Here is a 21,224-nt window from a genome sequence, read left to right as displayed (position 1 = left end):
CCATTGATAGATGAATGGATAAAGAAGATATGGTATGTATATATGTATATGTATACACACACACATATATATATGATAGAATATTACTCATCCATAAAAAATGATAGCTTGCCATTTGTGACATGGATGAACCTAGAGGGTATTATGCTAAGTGAATTAAGTCAGAGAAAGATGAATGTTATATGGTTTCATTTATGTGCAAAATTAAAAAAACAAAACAAAACCCAAAGCAGAAACAGACCCATAAATACAGAGAACAAACTGATGGTTGGCAGAGGGGAGAAGATTGAGGGGAAGGGCAAAATGGATGTAGGGGAGAAGGAGGTACAGGCTTCCAGTTATGGAATGAATAAGTTATGGGGATAAAAGGTACAGCATGGGGAATATAGTCAATGGTATTGTAATAGTTTATGGTGACAGATGGTAGCCATACAGGTGGTGAGCATAGCATAATGCAGAGACTTGCCAACCTGAAACTAATATCAAGTATACTTTAATAAAACATACATATTTTAAATATATATGTATATTACCTTAAATTATTATATGTTAAATTATGATAAATAGTATTAATATGTTAAATGTATATTTATATTTACATATCTATAAATATACCTATAGTATCAAAAGAAAAGACTAAGTCCTAAGACTATGACCTTGACCTCTAGGGTCAAGAACAAAGCAGTTTAGGTTGGGTGTTAAGACTAACCATTGGATTTAGTTGGAGACCATTTATATACTCTAATTTGAAATGGGGAGCATATTCGGTACAAAGATAATTAAGACATTCTCAAAAAACTCTAAACCTACCAATTAATTTAGGCTATTAGGGCAGGTTAGCATAACAATGAGACCCCAAGAGTCTTGGCTTGTAATGGGTATAATAGAAAGAATGGATATTACTTGGTAGGGTCCACCCAATTGTTTCTTTAGACTTGACGTAATATGATAATATGATATGCTAAGGCTTGTCTATTCATTAAAAAAAAAAAGAAGAACTTTGATGAAGGAAGAAAGTAAGTAAGGGGACTAACACTTTGATTACCTTTTTTGGCAAGGACATGTTTGCCACTTTAACCCATTTTATCTCATTTGGTACTTAGAAAGTCAGTGAGGGTTCTAGAGGGTGGGGGAGGGGATGGGTTAGCCTGGTGATGGGTATTAAAGAGGGCACGTACTGAATGGAGCACTGGGTGTTATACACAAACAATGAATCATGGAACACTACATCAAAAACTAATGATGTAATGTATGGTGATTAACATAACATAATAAAATAAAAAAAAATTAAAGAAAAAAGTCAGTGATAGGCACAATGTTGGCCCAAACTTGACAAGATGAAATTCTAGTGGTGTGAAAGTAATTCTACATATAACTTCAAAATAAATTGGTTAATTGCAGGTAGTGGGTATTTGAGTTTGATAGTCCATTTTCAAGATATTCTTGTTGATTTTATGTTCAGTATAAGCCAACAGTAAGACATATCTGCTCAGACCAGAGGTAGTGTCACCTTTAACAGCATTAATAGAAGAAATATAGTATCTGTAACCAATGAGATAGTACACTAGTCAGCTCATACATCACTTATGGGTAAGATAATTTGAAGGACATTGATAATTTAATGTCTAAAGCTGGTGAATTAGAGAGGTAGATACTCTGGAAACTAATAGCTTATATAAAGAGGAGTTGTTTAGCTTGAAAAAGGGAAACTTAGGAAGGATTTCAAAATAATCTTTAAAAATATCATAAAGGATTGGCCTTTCACTCGGGGCCACAGATAATGAAAGAAACAGATAAAAAAAAAAAAAACAGTTGATGGACTTAAATGATTTGAGGAGAATTTAATAAAGGAGTAGTTATAAGGATATAGACAGGGTTTAAAATACCAAGACAATGGTAAAATACCACTTTGCACTCATTAAAATGGCCACAATAAAAAAGACAATAAGTATTGGTGAGGATGTGGAGGAACTGGAACCATCATACATTGCAGACAGGAGTATAAGATGGGCAGCTGCTTGGAAGAGTCTATCCCTCAGACTCTCAGAGGTTAAACCTTGTGAGCCATATGACTCAGCAACTCCATTCTCAACTTCATCTTGTTGAACACATATGTCCATATGAAAACCTGTATACAATGCTCAGAGCAGAATTAATCATAATAGCCAAAAAGTGGAAAAAACCCAAATACCCATCCATTGATGAATGGATAAATAAAATGTGGCATATCTATACAATGGGATATTATTCAGAAATAAAAAGAAATGAACTGATACATACTTCAACATGGATGAATCTTGAAAACATTTGCTAAGTGAAAGGAGCCAGTCACAAGAGAACACATACTGTATGACTCCATTGATATGAGATGCCCACATAGCCAAATCTATAAAAACAGGAAGTAGATTTTGTGCCTGCCTTAGGGCTGAGGGGTTGAGAGATTGGAGAATGACTGTTCATAGGTATGGAGTTTCTTTTTAGAGGGATGAAAATGTGCTGAAGTTGGTTGTGGTAATTGTTGCACAACTTGATGAATGTATTAAAAACCATTGGATTGTGCACTTTAAATGGGTGAATTGTATGGGATGTGAGTTATATCTCAATAAAGCCGTTATTGAAAGGAACTGACAAGGGTTGGTACAGTGCTCTGGGGATGATAATAATAGTAGAGAGTGGTCACCGCCTCTAGGCCTGAAGGGACAAGGAGAGAGGACACTGTATGGAGAGGCCCACCTGTCTGGGGAGATACCACCAGATTCTGAAAGTCACTTGCAAGGAGGGAGCTGCCGAAATGCATATCCTGACCTTACTCTTCTCTTATTCATTGATCTCCTGCTGATGCCTCCCATTTTCAAAACCCAACCAGAAGCCTGGGAACAAGGGACTCTCTTGATATGTTATAGAAATCAGCAACCCAGGGCACAGAGCTGGGTGAAAGGTGGAACTTGTTTGTGGGTGTGAAACACAAGTGATTATGCGTAGCTCTAGAACTGAGACCAGTAGAGGAAAGTTAAAATGGGATGTTTTGCCTCAAAATGAAGTGCATTTTGATCTCTTGGAAATAGAGTTGTATTGAATCTGAGATGATGACAGAGAAATTACATAGAGGATTGCAGTTTTAAGTGAAGGCTGAATTAATTACCTCTGGAATTCCCCTTGCAACTCTAAGTTTCTGTCTTTAACCACTGGCATATTGGCACTGATTGTATTATCATTTGGCTAGCTGTGGTAGTAGAAGTTCAAGATTTGGGCTTTGGCTAATAGAACATGGAATAGGTACATTTTGATGATAGTGAGAAAGCAAAGGGAATATTATAAGTATGGGGTGTTCACCTTGAGTTCAACTTCACTGACAAATAAATTGAATTCTAATGTGGTCAGAGACAAGTCTGAGAGAAATGGCAGAAGAAAAAGAAAGAAGCTTGTTGTCAAAGAAGATGTAGGATTTGAAGAAATAAAATTTACCTCCTTAGCAATTTTACTGATTATGTATATTAGTCCTACTTTCCTTTTTAGTTTAAAATGACAGTAAAAATATGGCACTTGAATAGTCTAAGAAAATTATAGTCGGCCTTCCTGAACATGAAAGATGTCACAGAAGTGTGTGTATCTTCCCTCTTGTATGTTTCACTAGGTTTCCTTCTGGATTTATAGAGGGAGTGCTAGATCTGCCATGGAACCCATATCTGACGCTGGGCTGGCCAAGAGGCATGCTTTATGCTACTCCTCACTCCTTTTGCCTAAACAGGATCTATCAGGATGGGATATGGGATGAAAGAGATATGAGAAGAGAGAGTGGACAGTCCTTGAGAGATTGTGTAAATGGAGATGCTACATGTAGCAACCCCACAGTTTGCAGGCTACTTATGTTGAGGAATTTAGAGAAGTTATTTGATGAGTTTTACGGTTTTCTAAAATTGGTACTTTTACTTTGTGCCATGTTTTATATCTACTACATTAAATATATAGCAGTATAATCATTTACATGGTCCGGTGCCAAAATCCAGAAACGAAGATGCTCATTTGCAACTGTGGACAATATGCAAATAAACCACTGATTATGTCCTGCCAACTGAAGCGGTTGCAGGATTTGGAAGGAATACTCAAGACTGTGGAAGTATATTTTCTGTTTCTTTTAGTCTATTTCTGGACACCCAGATATATATCATAAATATTTGATTAGATTTCTTGGATTTTTAGAAATTAATTATTTTCCTCTCAATATTTTGTACAGTAAATTTTACTCTTTTTACTAAAGGCCAATAGTTTTAGATTACTCTTTATTTCTATAAGTGTTATTTTAATTTTTGTTAACTAGCCACTGAAATTATCAATTCATTGTAGTGGATGGCATTTCACTGGAAGAGGGCATTTATTTTGGTGGAGGGCATTTAGTATAGGATTATTGTTCAGACAGACATTTCCCAGTTATGTGACAAGTACCTAGGAGTACAGCTTTCTCAGTTCCTTTCAATTCCCCATACTTATGTATGTTTTATTCTTCACTATTGTTTTTGGTTTCACAACGAAGTAGAAAGACATTTCTCTGTAAGTTTTTTTTTTTTTCATGAGACATTTGGCTTCAGTGTAACAAATATTTATGAATAACATAGGGTTAATATTAGAATTAAATTATTTAATACATATAACACACAGGATCTGGTATGTAGAATTATAAAAGTTATATATAAAGCCTAGCACTAAGTAGTAGAGCTTAGTAAAAGATAGCTATGATATTGATGATGATGGTGGTGGTGATGACAATAATGACTATAAGGTAAAATGCAATTATCAAAGTCATTTTTACATAATGATTTAAAGGGAAAGTCACATACATTAGTTAAAACTAAAACATTTAATCTTTTCAATTTATTTTAAAAATTTTCCATAAATCTTAAAGCTGAAACATAAAACTTAAAATGTGCTCAGCATGAGGTCTCATTAACAGACCCTCAGAAGCATGAGCATATAAGTTTCCTTGACATTCCTAGAAAAATGTGAGGCATACACATCCAGAGATGGTGCTAAATATTTGTTCTTCTGGATTATCTGAATTCCAGTCATATTAAGTCAGACTATTGCTTTAGCATTCATTGTGTGCGTTGACAGCATGACTTTAACGGCCTATGATTTATCAGTATATGATGGGCTTTAAGAAATTGTCTCTATTAAAACCAAATGGCTGTGTAAGGATTTCTGTACTTTTTAAAAGACCACTATTTTAGACACTGCAAATTCTGTCCTGTCTTTTAAATAAAGACTCATTTGAAAACAACCGCTTATAGTGTTCGGAGCTAGGGAAATTTTTGTTTGGAGAATATAAATTTCTGTTACATTGTAATTCTCTCCTGAACTCCACACACACATTTCCTAATGGCTCCTTGGCAACTCCACGTGGCACATGTAAATGAGCCCCGGATGTGCCCTTCACACCTGCTTCCCTGAAGTCTTCCTCTATTCAGTTCAAGGGAAATCCATTCTTCCTATTGCTCAGACCCCAAACCTTTCATCATCCTTGACTCCTCTCTTTCACTTATCCTCCACCTAATCCCTCAACAAAACTCTGTCAGCATGACCTTCAAAATATTCCCAGGATCTGACAACCTTTCCTCGTCTCCACTATTTCCAGTGTGGTCCAAGCCACCATCATTTCTGCTTCCGGCTGTAGGCTTCTAACTGGACTCCTGTGTTTGTTCCCCTTCAGTCAATTTTCATATGGCAGCCAGGGTGACCCTTTCAAGTGTAAATCAGATCAGTCATATTATGTCCTCTGCTGCAGTGTCTGCAGCGACTTCCTTCCTCAAGGAGCAGAGTGAGCCCCTACCAGGCTCCTCGCTGAGTTCACCTTCTGCTCCTCCCCCTCTCACGCACTCTACAGCAGCCAAACTGCCCATTGGTCTTTCTCTGACACCGTCCCTCTTAAAGCCTTTGCACTCCTACAAGGTACCCTCTGCCTGAAGTGCCCTTGCACCATTACCGAATGAGTCATTCCAGCACTTTCTTCAGGTCTTGACTCAAGTGGCACCTTCTCGGTGAGGCCCTTCCTTCTCTTCTGTCTAAAATTTTATCTAGCACTTCCCTAAACACTTTGTATCGTCCCTTACTTTACTTTTTCTCCTTAGCCCTCTCTAACTAACGTAGCATGTTTCATTTAACTTGTTTATGTTTTATCTCCCTGAGTAGAATATTAGCTGCACGAGGGCAAGGAGCTTGGTCTGTTTTGTTTACTGCTCTATCTCTAGAGCCCAAGTTAATTCCTAGCAAACGGAGACATTCAACAGATAGATGTTGAATAAATGAATAATTTAAGGTTGATTTTGACTGCTGTTCTGTATTTTTGGTTACAGAAAGATAATGCACATTGTTTTCTTCTTGAATTCCATGTAGGCAGCTTTGGGTTAAAGTCAAATTCTACTAAATTATTTTTTCATTCCTACTCTCCCTGAAGTATTTGTTTAATTAACCACAAGTATTTGAATTTATTTATCCAACTTTTATTGAACACCAAACTGTGTGCAGGTCACTGCATGAGGCTCTTAAGAGACATGATCCACCTTTTAAAGGACATTTCCAATTTAGTTCGTAAGGCACAACTAGCAGATAATCCATACAATAGGGCTATTTTCAAATATAGGAGAAGGCTGTTTAAGAGGGATTCATAGAATACTCGATCTGAGATTTTTCAGAAAAATATGTTCTCATCCCATACACTGGTTGTAAGTTGGGGTACATGACTTGATTTTTTTTTTTTAAAGATTTTCCAAGTGAGTTCATTAATCCACACAATCCATCCATTAAGAACCATTGATTTAATAGCTATGTCTGTATGTATTATACTTATAGACAGGCAAACATAACTTTCACTTTATCAGGGCCCGCCTGGTACACTCTCACTGTAATTGAAGGTTTCCTAATTTAAAGAAACATTCCAAATGTATTAACTTTGGGGGAATGATCTATATTAATATTAAAAATAGACGTATTTAATTATACTTGCTTCCTCCTGATGAAACAGGTTGTTCTGGTTGCTTGTTTTGGTTCTTAGTTTGTCAACAAGTAAAGCTGCGACTTCATCTGCAGCAATGTCTGGCTTTTGGAGCATTTGTTGTGGCCAGACTGCCCTTTTGCTGTATGTAGCTGAATGAGCATTTATGTACTTCCCAAGATACAGTCCTCACACTAGTAATGCATGCCCTTTGTAGGCTGGACTGGTCATGTGCATTCTGTTTGTGATTGCCACCTCAAGTAAAAACTACACTAGTGCAAAGTCTGCAGACTGATTTTCTCAATCTGTTGCATACTGCCCTGCAGATGCCCCCTTTGGAAGTTTTACTTGTTTCAAACTTCGGTGGAAATTTCGGGGACTTTCTTTCTGATTAGTTGCCGATTACTAAACGAAATAAAAAACTCTGATTGTATTTTCCTCATTCAACTTTATGTTTAGGTGAAGCTGGACGTATAGACCAAGGAGTATAAACAGTTTGCTATCGCTGTCATTTTGAACTCAGCCATCAGATTCTTTGGTTTTCCTCAGTTTACTCTTCTGTGCATTCTGCTTCCCTTTTTAAAAGTATTTCAGGAGAATGAGACAATTAAAAATACTTGCCCTTGAAAATAAAAGCATCATGAGTCTCAGTTTGGAAAAAGGGGTTTATCTCTGGGTTCTATGAGCTAGATGCACACTAATTTACGGTGCTGGAACCAAATGGGTTGAAAATCCTTGTTTTCCCACCAGATGGGTTATTTTAAAATATCACAAAACTTCTGAGGTTATTTACATTACAAATGTGCTTCTTCGCACACATCAAGAATTGAGTACCATGTTTTGACAGTAACTCCTTTATGAAATTATATGTTGCGCAAGTAGAGTAAAATTCAAGTCATTCTCAAGGGAGCAGGCTTATGAATCTGGATGAGGTCACACCTCTTTAAAGATGCAGTTTGATAATCCGACATCAAAACAAAGGAATTCTGTTAATCCTCTCACAAAAGTACAAATTGCTAATCAGATCCCTGGGCTGGGCTGGCAGCTTGGTAAACAATGGGCTTGGCAGAAGAGCAACTTTGGGCGGATAGATAGCTGAGAAGCTTGGGGTACCAACTTTGCCCCTGTGTTAGCCCAGTTGGGCCTGTTGTTTCGAAACAATTATGTTTGTCAATGGAGGTGGTTCTTGCAGTTATTGTGTTCTTGCGCTTTTCTCCTTCCATGTTAATGATGATGCAAATCAATCTTCCTGTCTTTCATTTCACTTCACTGGTGTATAGGCTACTATGCCCCTATATTCTTTTCACTTGGATGCATGTGTCTTTTGAATTTTCATTACACATTCCTTTACAAGCCTAGAGGGTTTTCCTTCCTTCCCACAAATAGTGTGGTGGTATTTGAAAAAGGAAGAATAAATCTTAACCCAACTGAAGAAAAAAAAAAAAGAGTCTCTTCCAGAAGGTGTAATAGTTAGGATTCCTTTTTTTTTTTTTTCTTGTAAGTGATAAAACCTGATTTGAGGCAGCTTGAGAGAAAAAGCTGCAGTTTGTTGGGTAAAGGAATACAAAGAAGGCAAATAACTAAACTGGGGGAAAGGCAGGAATGGAGACTGGTCTCAGGAGCAGTTGGGACCAAGAAGTCATACTCTGTCAGGGTTTGATCCCTTTCTCTTGTCTCCCTGTCACTTTAGGTAGTGACTACTCTTTCTTGCTGCAATAGAGATTTCTCCATAGGGGAGGAAATGTCTCCATTGATGACAGCTCAGGAATTTTATAGCTGGCTGCCTTTTCCATCCTACTTAAATAAAATATCTCAGGGAAGGACTCTGATTGGCTTTGCTTCGATCAGGTGCTTATCCTGTGCTAATCAACTCTGTGTATACATGACTTCTTCTTTGTCAGAGTGTAGAAGGTGCTTGCTGTTTGTTTTACTCTGTCTTCTTCAGATTTATTGAAATATGTAACTGGCCTGAAGAATTCCACAACCTGACAACTGTCTCAGTGAGTGGAATTATTTTGCACATCTCAACACCACTTTTCTAACTCGCACTCTATTTCACCCTCTTGGCATTTCCAACTTTCACCCAGACATGACTAAGAATTAACTTGAAAGTGAGAAATAAAACCTCTTCATTTTAAAAGGGGTTTTCATTAAGAGAGTGCACTATCTTGAATACTTCTAGCTAGTTGCGTGTCTTCTATTAAGAGAGTGTTTGGAAATTATTTGGGCACAGTGCGTGTGTTATGAAGGAGTGACAATTATAGTTTTCGTTGTGGAGTTATCTTCCAATAGGTAAGAGCAGCATGTTTTTGCTACAGTACAGTGTGGGTTGCAGTTGACGTGTTGGTTTTCAGTCGGATGAATGATACGGAACACGGTGAATCTACATCTGTAAGAGGAGAAACCCATCAAATGCAGAGGTTTGGGGTAGAGGCTGCCCCGGTGGGGCCACGCTACCCACAGCCAAAGCTTTCTGAATAAGAGCACTGTCTTTTTAAAAGCAATAGGGGGTGAGGATTGAGGGAGTGCTCACAGCGGTAAGTATAACACAGCTGTGCTCTGTTTATGCTTCGGCTACAATAAAAAAGCTATAAAATGTGAGATGTCATAGCTCCACTTTGCTTTATTTATACTATTTCCTCTGAGCTCTGTCACACTGCACATTCATCTGCTAAGTTGCAGCAAGAATGGAGATTAAAATATCACAGCTCAAAATAGGAGTCAAGCGGAAGGAGATTCATCATAGCCCTATTAAAAATATGTAAATATGGGAATGAAGTCATTTTAAAGCTATACAGCCCTCCTCCTTGATGAGTTAGGATCCCTTGAGCAAGTGGTGGGCTAAGCAAAGGACAGAGCTAGGGCACTCATTCCCCATTTCTTCCACCCATGGGATCCTTTTAAGATTAAAGACTTTGAATTGCAAATTATACATGTTTTCCTATAATCATGCCTAAATTAATAATGGCAGGAAATCTGATGCAAAACAAGAAAACAAAAGATTTTGTAATTAAAGATTATACATTGTTCACTTAGTTAGAATTATTAAAACTCACGTATGGAATCTTTTGGACCTCAGTTATGAATGAAATTTGAGAAACCTCCAGGAGTATCCCTAGATAGGAAAGTTCCAAGAAGGAAACTGAGACTTCGAGACGTGGTCTGGCTTTCCAAAATCCAGTTACTAATGATAAAGTTCAGACTGGAAGCTAAGGTTCCTCCTAAAACTTTGCTAGTAAATGAGTTCTCATTTCCTCTATCTGTAGCCCTGACAAAAATTTACTCTCTGCTGTCTACATGGTGTGCTTAGGAGAGTCAGGAATAGACTTTTTGAATGGATAAATCTCAAATGGTATTTATTAACAAGCCTTTTGTGCTCTCTTCTGTGTGTTGTTGAATGACTGTTAATGTTTTGGCCTCCTTATTTTCCACATGTGTTATCATAGTAATAATAAAGGCCAACATTTACTAAGCCCTTACTGGCTGCAGTCCTGTTTGTTTGATATGTAGTCATTATTTTACTCCCCCCAACAACTCTGTCCTGCAGGTGTTAGTCCTCACATCTTGTAGAGCACACAGCCAATGAGTGAGAACAGGAATCCAAACCGAGCAGGCTGGCTTCGGAGCCTGCACCCTCAGCCACAATGGCCTTTCCAAAACTTTTAGAAAGAGACCAGGAAGAGCACTGGGCTAAAAAAGAGAAGCCCCGGGTTCCAGTCACAGTCTTGCCATTACCCTAGTAAACTAATTTCCCTCGCCTGTAGAATGCAGTCAAGAAATGATTAAAGCCTTTCCAGTTTCAACTTTGTATGCATTTCTATAGTACCGCCTCATGAAAATAAATTTTTTGAGCAATAACTTCTTTCTGCAGTCTTCTTTAACTGTAGTTTCAGAAATGGCTATGGTGAACATTTCTAATACGTGATGATTCTAGAATTTCTTTTGTCCTGTACTTTTCACTGTGTTTTAGGTGAATTCTTTTGGTTGCAACTAATAGGAGTAGCATAGTTAGCTAAAGATTTTCTAGCTGTATTATCTTGAGCATATTTCTTAATCTCTTGTGCCAGTTTCCTTGTCTGTAAAATGGGTATAATAAAAGTCCATACTTATAGAGTCGCTTTGAGAATTAAGCTAGGTATTACATGTAAAGCACCTGGCATGCTTTATAGTCATTCCTATACAATATCAAAGTGTTTGACTACAATGACTATGGATCACCCCCCATCTCATTTAACATATCTGCCTGTAATTACTCATGCTACCAGGTCTTTTATTGTGACTGGCTGATCAGTTAACTTTTTTGTCCCTTATTCATGTATTAGAAAGGTTATGGTACTATCAGAAGATGTTGTCTATTTGATGTGGGAATATTAGAGCAGGTGGAACTTTGGAACTTGGTTAGATTAGCCCTTCAATGTGATGAATATAATACCCTGAAAGAACAAGTGACTTGTCCCAGAACACTCAGCTAGCTGGTAGAGCACAAAGGTAAAACCTACAGGTCCTAATGGCAGTTTCCAACATAGTGCTGCTACTTAGGGAGTTATTAAATAGAACATGTGAAAGTTCTTGAAATTTGTAAAAGGAACCACAGCACACATCTTAATGGTTTAAATTAGGCTAATTGCCAGAGTATTTCAGATTTATAGTGATTTTAGATTTTAGATCATGTGTCTTTTTGGCAGACTTCACAGGAGGACATGAGGAAATATGCCTCAGGGTGGCAGGGGGAGTGCAGGTGGTCATCCTTCTTATTGACTCTTAAGAAATTGATGTTGTTGGTCTTTTTCCTATGTCGAGTGAGGTACCATGTAATTTTCAACAGTATGGGAAGAAGTAGAGCTGATATGCTTAGACAATGTATAAAGTATAAAGAAAAAAATTTTTTATAGTGATTTGGATAATTTAAATAGAAAAATAATCTGATAAAGCATTATAATAATTTTTGAGACACATCTAATTGAGTCACAATATATCCACTTCTCAGGGTCATGTAAGTGCAGGGTTGCCAGCAGAGAGGGCTGCCTCCATGTATTTTACACCCAAGGTGCCTCTCTCACCCCAGCCTAGGACTACATGACCCTGAGAGGGATGCTCCTTGCATTTTGTGCCCTCCTAAGTGTCTCACAAACCTCACTTTTGTGCTGGCTCTGGCCCTGTCTGCACTAACGAAACCATCTTTGGGGGGTTTATGTATCACTGTGGCTGGCTCAGGAGTGCAGAGCATCCCATCTGTGCTTGCTGGCCCTGGGGTTGTCCTCTGTGTCTTTCCCGGCTCTGCCCTCTGATACGGTCTCTATCAGTAGAGGCCTCTGTTCTTGATGGTGTAGCAGGGCCCCACCTGGGTTTTGAGCCAGAACGGCTGCTGCTGACCTACCATTGCCTTGAACTCGAGTTCCCTCTTCCTTTTCTCATCCCAAGGCTTTCTCAGTCTTTCTCTGTCATGCTTGTGTGTATGTGTGTGTTGGAAATTTTTAGGTTTTTGCACATGCACACAACCTGTGAAGAATAACCAATTTTACCTTAGTCTATCTGGGAACCTTCCTTCACCAGTGTTTTATTTCTCCTTTGCCAGGTTAAATGGGTACAAAACTTACAACAGGGATTCTCTGAGAGGCTTCTGATCTCCTCCAACCCCTCCCCAACAAATGATGTCCGTGAAAGAGCCGATAGGCCCTTGGATTCCTTTTATCCAGCTGACATTCTCCTGCCCCACCTCCTTATCGATTTAATAACGAGAAATGCAGAAAGCCTGGCCCCTGTTTCTGAGCTCTGCCTCCCTCCTTGCCTTAGACTTCTTTCCCCCTTCCTCCCTATGTACATGAGAATTCCTATATTGGCTCTATCTGTTAGGATCCACATTCAGCTTTTGTTTTTTTCACAGGGAATTTTTGGAAAACTTTAAACAACTTTTCACTCTCAAATTCTGTCATTCAAAATTGTTGTCTCACTAGGTAAGCTGATTAATAGCCCCTTTGTTCTGGATAGTAGCTGACCTCCCAGCTTGCATACTGGAGTCTACAAAGGGCCAGACCTCCAGGAACTCCTAATTGAGATAGAGAGTATAGAGGGTCAGGAGGAATTATCACAGCATAGCATACTGAAGATGTGTGGGCTAGCACAGGTTATTTCATGGGCTCTCATTCCTTACCTCCCAGCCTAGTTCCTACTCTTAAGTTAGAACACTTTCTTTCCATTATGTGTATATACTGTATATCCTACTTTACAGAAGGGAGGAGATCCAGGGTTAGCTCCTTCCAAGAAGAACTACTTATTCATAATCTCTTTTTGACTCTAGGAATTTGGGATGTATATGCTTCCTGAATTTTCTCCCTATATTCTGCTTGCAGAGGATGCAGGCATGTAATCTCATGCAATTTTAATACAATATGGTCGATTTTATTTTATGATTAGGAATAGTATTTTATGGGAGAGAAGGGGTGCCTTATTTTGCCTAGAAGTGTCAAAAAGGGCTTCCCAGAGGAGTGAAGCTCAAGTTAGGGATTAAAGATTAATTATAGGCTTTTATAAATAAAATGGGAAGTATATTTTTGAAAGAGCAAAGCTCAGTGAAGAGCAGGACCTTGTCTATTATGCTGACCATTGTGTCCCTATCACCTAGCACAGAACTTGGCATCTTGTACATACTTAAATATTTAGTGTATAAATGGATGAATGACTTTATCTTGAGGGCCATCAAAATTGGTCATTTTGAGTAGGGGTACAACATGATGAGATTTGTTTTTTATAAGAAATAATATGGTAGCATTGTAGTAATGAATGAAAAGGGAATGAGACAGGGAGAAACTGTTGTAACGTATTCTATGAAGGCTCCTGGGAGACTCCTTTTAAGTGATCTCCGACCTCTCTCCAGATACTTAGAGAGTCTGTTACTCTGCACTGAACATATGGTAGTTTCCCACATATGCCTCAAGAAGGCATGGGTACTGACTATTCCCACCTCTTAAGATGGCCCAAGAAAATCTAGAGATAATTCACAGCATATTTAAGAGTTACTTTCTCAACACCTTCCATATAGGAGATAGAGAGTTGAGGTTTCCAAATGATCTGTTTTTTAGGCAATAAATACATTTTTGTCATAGTCCATATGGACTGCTATAATAAAAATACCATAAACTGAGTGGTTTATAAACAACAAAAATTTATTTCTTACAGTTATGGCGGCTGGGAAACCTGTAATCAGGGCACCAGCACATTGTGTCTGGAGAGAGCCTGCTTCCTAGATAGCCACATTTTTGCTGTAACTTCACATGGTAGAAGGAAGTAGGGAGTTCTCTGGGGTCTCTTTGATAAGAGCACTAATCCCATTCCTGAGGGCTCCACCCTCATGAACTAAGCACCTCCAAAGGGCCCCACCTCCTAATACCATCACATTGGGCATTCGTTTTTAGCGTACGAATTTTGGAGGGCACAAACATTCAGTCTATAGCTTATGGCATACAGAGTATCTTTTCTGTATTTCTTGTTCAGAGTGGGTCTATGAATTTTCAGCATTAGCCATGGTAACCTGGGTTCTACATGGTTCATGAATCCGAGCATATAACTGATACTTGTTTTCAGAGCAACAGACTGAAGAGAAGTCAGTAAAATACATGCAGTTTTGTTCCTGTGGGTACTAATTTTCTGTTGGTGTGTCAAATTATTAAAAACTTAGTGGCTTAAAACAATGCCCACTTACTAGCTTGGAGTTCTGCAGGTCGAGTCTAGCATGGCGTGGCTTTCTCTGCCCAGAGAACCACAGGCTGAAATCAAGGTTGGCCTGGCTGAGTTCTTATGTGCACACTCTTGAGGAAAAAAAATCTGCTTCCAAACTCATTCGTGTTGGTAGAATTCAGCTCTTTGTGGTTGTAGAGCTGGGGTCCCTGTTACCTTGCTGGTTATTAGCTTGGGGTGTCCATAGCTCCTAGAGGATCTATAGGTTCTCCCCCATCCTGAAGCTAGCAATGGTGTGTCAAATCCTCCTTATGATTCAAATCTCTATTTCCCTCTGTTTTTGACCTCTAGATCAGGATTTAAAAGGTTGGGTCTATCCAGATAGTTCCCCTGTTTTAGAGTTATATAATATAACCTATTTGGGAGAGTAAAATCCATGATATTCACATTTCTAGGGACTATGCAGAGCATGTTTCCCAATTAGGAGAATTTGGGAGGAGCATCTTAAATTCCACCTACCAAACCTTTATTTATAACATTAAAAAAAAAAACACAACAAGTTGTAAATAGCGTCTTAGGGAAAGCAAAAATAAAGGTATGATTTAATTAATATTTTGTTTGAAAACTAGCACATCTTTTAATGAAGCTAATTTTCTAACATCTGACCTTGACAGATCTACTATTACTATTCTTTTTTTTTTTTTTTTTAAGATTTTATTTATTTATTTGACGGAGAGAGACAGGGAGAGAGAGAACACAAGCAGGGGGAGTAGGAGAGGGAGAAGCAGGCTTCCCACCGAGCAGGGAGCCTGATGCGGGGCTTGATCCCAGGACCCTGGGATCATGACCTGAGCCAAAGGCAGACGCTTAACAATCGAGCCACCCAGGTGCCCCCTACTGTTACTATTCTTTAGAAATTTTACTTGTTTGTGACTCATTCACTTCTGAATATTCCTACCATTCACATTACCAAAACCAAACAAAACATTTCTATATTTATTACTGGGGGTGTGGCAGTGGGGGTGGTTTTTATTGTTTGTGCAAGAAAAATAAAAACAATACCATATAATCTATACATAAACACCATCACTTCAAAGTGATTTTTAATAGTAAGAACTTTGTTAAGTTAACTTGAATGATAAAGTTTTGGGGATTTCTAGATTTAAATAAGGAAGGTACAAGAGTTTAACTAACTGTACAATTAGTCAGCTACAAACTCAGTCAACTACAAGCACATTTCCCCACATACTCCTCATTTCTGACACCAACTGCAAGTTTGAGGGGTTTCTAAAACCACCTTCAGGTTTGACAATTTGCTAGAAGTATTCACTAAAACAGATTATACTCAAAGTTATAGTTTATTACAGGGAAAGAATACAGATTAAAATCAGCCGGGGAAGAAGTATGTAAGGCTGAGTCTCAAGCTGATAAGTGTAAGGCTAAGGCTGAGTCTGAGTTTGAGGCTTGAAGAACCAACCACAGAGCTTTCATTGTCCTCTCCTTATAGAGTCAGATGCATTACTTTCCCAGCATCAATATGACAGTATGCATGGAGCATTGTCAACTAGGGAGGCTCACTTGAGCCTTTGGTGTCCAGAGTTTTTAATGGGATGTGATCACATACTGTCCAAGTTTCTGGCCTTTAGTCTCCAGCCCCTCCTGGATGTCACTGTTGGGCTGATACCTTTAGTCTTCAGTTCCTTCCAGAGGCAAAATTGATACTGCATGGTCCCAAGCTTCCATCCAAAATCACTCTGTTTGACTGTCCTGTGGCTAAAGCTCTCAGGCAAGCAAAGACACTCTTGCCAGATATGACATTTGGAGGATCTAGAGATCACCTCTCAGTAGCCAAAGACAAAGGCCAGATCTTTCCTTGCATAAGGTTAACTCTTCACCACACAGAAAAGGAGGGAGGGAAAGAGAAACAAATGCAAATAGTCGTTATCATTTATTGAGGGCATACTGTGTGTCAGGCAGTGTGCTAAGCATTCTTTCCTTTAATTTTTTGAACATTATTAGAATGATGCTATAATTATTTTTCTTTTAAAGATAAGCTGAGATTTATCGATTAAGAGACTTACCCAAGACCATGTAAATTAGTCAATGGTGGAACCAGGATTTAAACCGATGTCAGCCTAACTCAAAAGTACATGATCTCAAACACTTTACTCTGTTGCCTCCACCAAAACCAAAGGACAATAAGAATATATAATGTAACAAGCATTTAGAAGCAATTATTCTTGAGAATTGTTTTCAGGACAAAGTTGTCATTCAAATGTATAAGAATGTGCACTGATAGTTTAATAATGTAGGATACAGAGGAAGAGGATTGCTATATAGAATGGTTATGTCATTGAATTCATACCTTCCAAATGGATTCCGGTCAGCACTGTATCATTTAATTAATTCAAAAACATTTATGGGGTATGCATTATATCTCAGGTGCTGTGCTGGCCCCTGGTGACCCAAAGATGATGACAAATATGTTCCTGTCCACAAGGAGCTAGCGATCCACTGGGGTATGTAAACTGTTTATTTATTTTTTAATATTATGTTAGTTTTAAGCAGAACAGAGAAAGTGTAATATGTAAGAAATATTTTGCCTACGAATTTTACAAGCATTTGGAAAAAAAATTTTTTTTTGACTGGATGAGCTAATGATAAATTTAGTAATTTGGAGGTTGTTGTTCATATTAACTGAATCAAATATTTAAACTCAGCTTCAGGGGCACCTGGGTGGTTCTGATGGTTAAACGTCTGCCTTCAGCTCAGGTCATGATCCCAGCGTCCTGGGATAGAGCCCCACATCGGGCTCCTGGCTCAGCGGGGAGCCTGCTTCTCCCTCTCCCTCTGCCTCTCCCCCTGCTCATGCTCTCCCTCTCTCTATCTCTGTGTCTCAAATGAACAAATAAAATCTTAAAAAAAAATAAACTCAGCTTCAATTTTTTAATATATTCTTTAATAATAGGATAGATCTTTAAAAAATAGTTTTACTTCCTTGCCTTTGTGTGTGTGTGTGGGGGAGACATAGCACTGAGATTTGTCTGCATTTCCTACTTTAATAGTACATGAGGGCAAATGAAGGGAGAATAGGAATGCTACCAGAGCACATCATACATAACAACAATGTGCATTTCTTCTTCACACTTGTAATGTTGATACTTTGCTTTTCATTGGTTACTTTAATGATCATTTTTACCTTTCATTTTCTCTTACTTTACTGATTTCTCCAATTGAGCAAAGTCCATATTGGAATAAAATAGGAATCCTTGTTTAGTAAACGTTGATTTTTGGCAAATATGTACTTTATTTAAGTTATAGTTTATAATAGCCCATGCTTACCATACACCATGAAGTATGCTGGGAGTGCTCCTGAAGAAATAAATACAGCAAATGCAGTAATATAAATAAGAAATATTATTTCCCAATTATACTTTATATATTTTATAGCTTAATATAGAGGAATAGAATTAGAAAATAAAATAATAAATTTAAGTGAACTTGATGTCCAGTAGTCCACTAACAACAATATATTTAGACCTATTTAATACATATATTAATATGCTATCTAGATTAAGCATTATAAGTGCTGAGAGTGCAGTTGGGATCATTTTAAAATGTGAGCAACCCAAGAAAAAAACATGCCCTTTTTTTTTTTTCAATATGATTTTAATTTTTAAAAGCATTTAATTTTATAAACCGTATCCATCATCTTTGCATAGATAAATGTTGTGGCAATTTTTTTGAATGAACCTTTTGGTTCCCTAAAGAAATTATGGATACACTATAAATTTATAAATGAAAGGCCATTCATCAGAGTTATAAATATGAGTGATTCTTATGCTGATGCCCATGTAAACTTAAAGTGGTTTAATATCTATTGGCTTTTGAGTATAGTTAGAACAGCAAAAGAATATAGATACTGTCATACTTACATGGTGTCATAACACTGGCAAAATGGTGAGAACGACATGAAATATTTTTTGAATAGCATGGCATTTCCTTGAATTACTGCTGGCAATAGAACATAAATCAACCTTAATGATGGATATTCTAAAGATGTTTATTAATCTATTCATTTAATCTGAAATACTCACTCTTGGCATTTATAGAGCCAGTTCAAAAGAAGTGGCAAGTGCTTCTAAACCCCAGCAGTTACTTTTAGGGGCCCCATAATTATGTCAGCTAAGTCTGGTTGGAATGGAGATTAAAATGCATAAAAATCCTTCCTAATCTATGCTAAAGATACTTGCTTGACTGAAATATATTTTCTTGTATATGTCTAATAAAAATCTCAATTTTTTCCATCCTTGATGAAATTTACAACATGGCTCTCTATTTGAATCTTCAGTTTTTAATCTGTTTTCCTCCCTCCCCGCTCCCCCAAATTGGAAGACAATCCTGTACTTGTATACTTTGACAGAAAAGGACTGGAAAACTGACCAAATTCCTGTGCACCAAATTAAGAAACAGCATATGGTATATGATTTTGACTAAATGTAGACAGGTAGGATGGACAGACGTAAAGATACAGAGAGGGGAATTTTTATTAGATAATAAAGGTCAGAGACAGTAGCAGTTAAGTTGAAGAAGGAAGGAGTATGTGCGTATGTGGGGGAGTAAGATGGTGTGAATGTGCATGCAGGTACGTGTGTTATTTATTAAAACATGGAAAGTCTAGGCAAAGAGCTAACTTCTGTATTAAAATAATGTAAGCAGGACTCAGCTTCTCTCCATTTCTTAGCTTCCACTAAGACACCTTCAGTCTTGGCTTCACTTGGGAGGAAGATGGTGGCAATAGAATTGTTCCAGCATGGACATCCTCTCATGTTTCATTCAGATCAAATAGGAAAAAGAGAGTCTCTTTCCCAGAAGCCCTATCAAAAGTCTCTTTGTACTAATTGGCTTTGATTAGGTCACAGACTAATCCTGCACACCTCTCTTGGAGCAAGAGAGAGAGTCATCTTTATCACTTTCCATGGGCTAGGCATTGGGATTGTCTCCCAGAGGTAAAGGGGGTACTTTTAACAGAAAGAGGGTGTATAGATGCTAGGTAGCAAAATAAATAAATAAATAAAATAAATTGCTGTCAGAAGAAAAATCACAATGGGTATATACACATGAAATTTTGCATATATTTCCAGAAAACTGTAGATTTCCTAGCAATCCATGGATTCTAGATTAAGAAACTCTTAAAAGTAACAATGAATCAATGCCTTCTGGAATAAATGAAAACCAGCATTGATATCCATAGCCATCCAGGAAAATGTGTTTTTACTTAGTTTCCTGAAAAAAGACACAAAATGCATGCAATCTATAACTAGTTGTTTAAATGATAATATTAAATTAAGAATGAAAAAGAAGTTATATTTTCTTGTTAGCTAAAGTAGAAATGAGTGGTTCACCTTGCAGGCGTTTCTGTAACTATTATTGTGATGAGGAAAAGAGACAAAATCTTTTATTCGTGGTGAAAACTTTAAATTGGCAACATCGGAAGACTTCTATTAGGATAAAAAGAAGTTTTCCAGTGTTGGTTCAACAACTTTTATTGTGATGGGGGCCTGTGTTTATGTGCATCCTAAATCCCTTCAATTTAGTAAAAAAAAAAAAAAAGTATTAATCAGGGAATAAAAGGCAGAGCATAAGGAATACAGTCAATTATATTGTAATAGTAAGGTAAGGACAGATGGCAGCCACACTTGTGGTGAGCACAGCATAATGTATAAACCTGTGAAATCACTAACCTATATACCTGAAACTAATGTAACATTGTGTGTCAACTGCACTCAAAGAAATTTAAAAATAAATATTATTACTTGGAAAAAGATATTAATCAGGTCTATGAAAGTGATTTGTAAAGAATATCCTTTTGATGACTAGCCCAAACTATCTGTAGATTTGCTGATTTTTTTTTTCTTTTTAGCTATATTTTGTTTTAGAACATGTTGGTGATGTCAGTTGTTTCTTTAAAAATTATTTTTGATTGAGAAATCTTAAGAAAATTGGTAGAAAATACAGGTCAATCATTGGAAAATGTGGATACTTTAAAAATGCCTACAGAGTGATTGTGTACTTTTCATTAATATTGGTTAGAAAACAGTCTTTTAATGATGGTGGACACTGACATAGCAACTGCCAAGGTAACAGTCATAAATATGCTTTATTTTTACCTAGATTTCTCAGTTTATTGACAGGCAGGAGTTAGCCTGGGATTCTAAGTTGCATCTCTGAACACAAGAGGAGTTTTTCTTAAGTGAATCAAAATATTACTCAAAAATGGGAAGGAATTCCATGAGTGCCAGATATTTTTAAAAGAATAAACATGTTAATTGAAGATGGGTTTACTGTGCCACCTTTTGTCTCTTCACACAAGCAAAAACCCTCTGAGGTTTTAACACTCTTCCTCATGAATGGATAAGCTTTTTAACCCAAATCTTCTACTTGTGACTAAAGTGATTTGTCACTGTTCCTTGTTAAGTTTGGCATTCTCGGTTGTGAAGAAAGACATTATATTTTTCTCTATCAACTAATGCTACTGAAATGCTACAGCTGTTTTGGAGGGTGT

The 21,224-nt window shown here is 37.4% G+C and overlaps 1 protein-coding gene across 8 annotated transcripts in view; it reads left to right on the top strand.

Moving 5' to 3' along the window:
• SOX5 (SRY-box transcription factor 5) overlaps positions 1–21,224 on the top strand; it is a 1,002,891-nt gene that overhangs the window by 168,765 nt on the left and 812,902 nt on the right. For 7 of the 8 annotated variants that reach the window (XM_032432676.1, XM_032432674.1, XM_032432680.1 and 4 more), the window contains one exon: positions 17,102–17,178. The exons of the other annotated variant lie outside the window; for it this stretch is intronic. The gene's annotated coding sequence lies outside the window, so the exon portion shown is untranslated. The remainder of the gene's footprint in view (positions 1–17,101; positions 17,179–21,224) is intronic. 8 annotated transcript variants of the gene reach the window in all.

The sequence above is a fragment of the Phoca vitulina genome, unplaced genomic scaffold (assembly GCF_004348235.1).
Source record: "Phoca vitulina isolate PV1807 unplaced genomic scaffold, GSC_HSeal_1.0 scaffold49, whole genome shotgun sequence".
NCBI lineage: Eukaryota > Metazoa > Chordata > Mammalia > Carnivora > Phocidae > Phoca > Phoca vitulina.
Note: the sequence above shows the minus strand (reverse complement) of the source record. Positions and strands in the feature narration are given on the sequence as shown.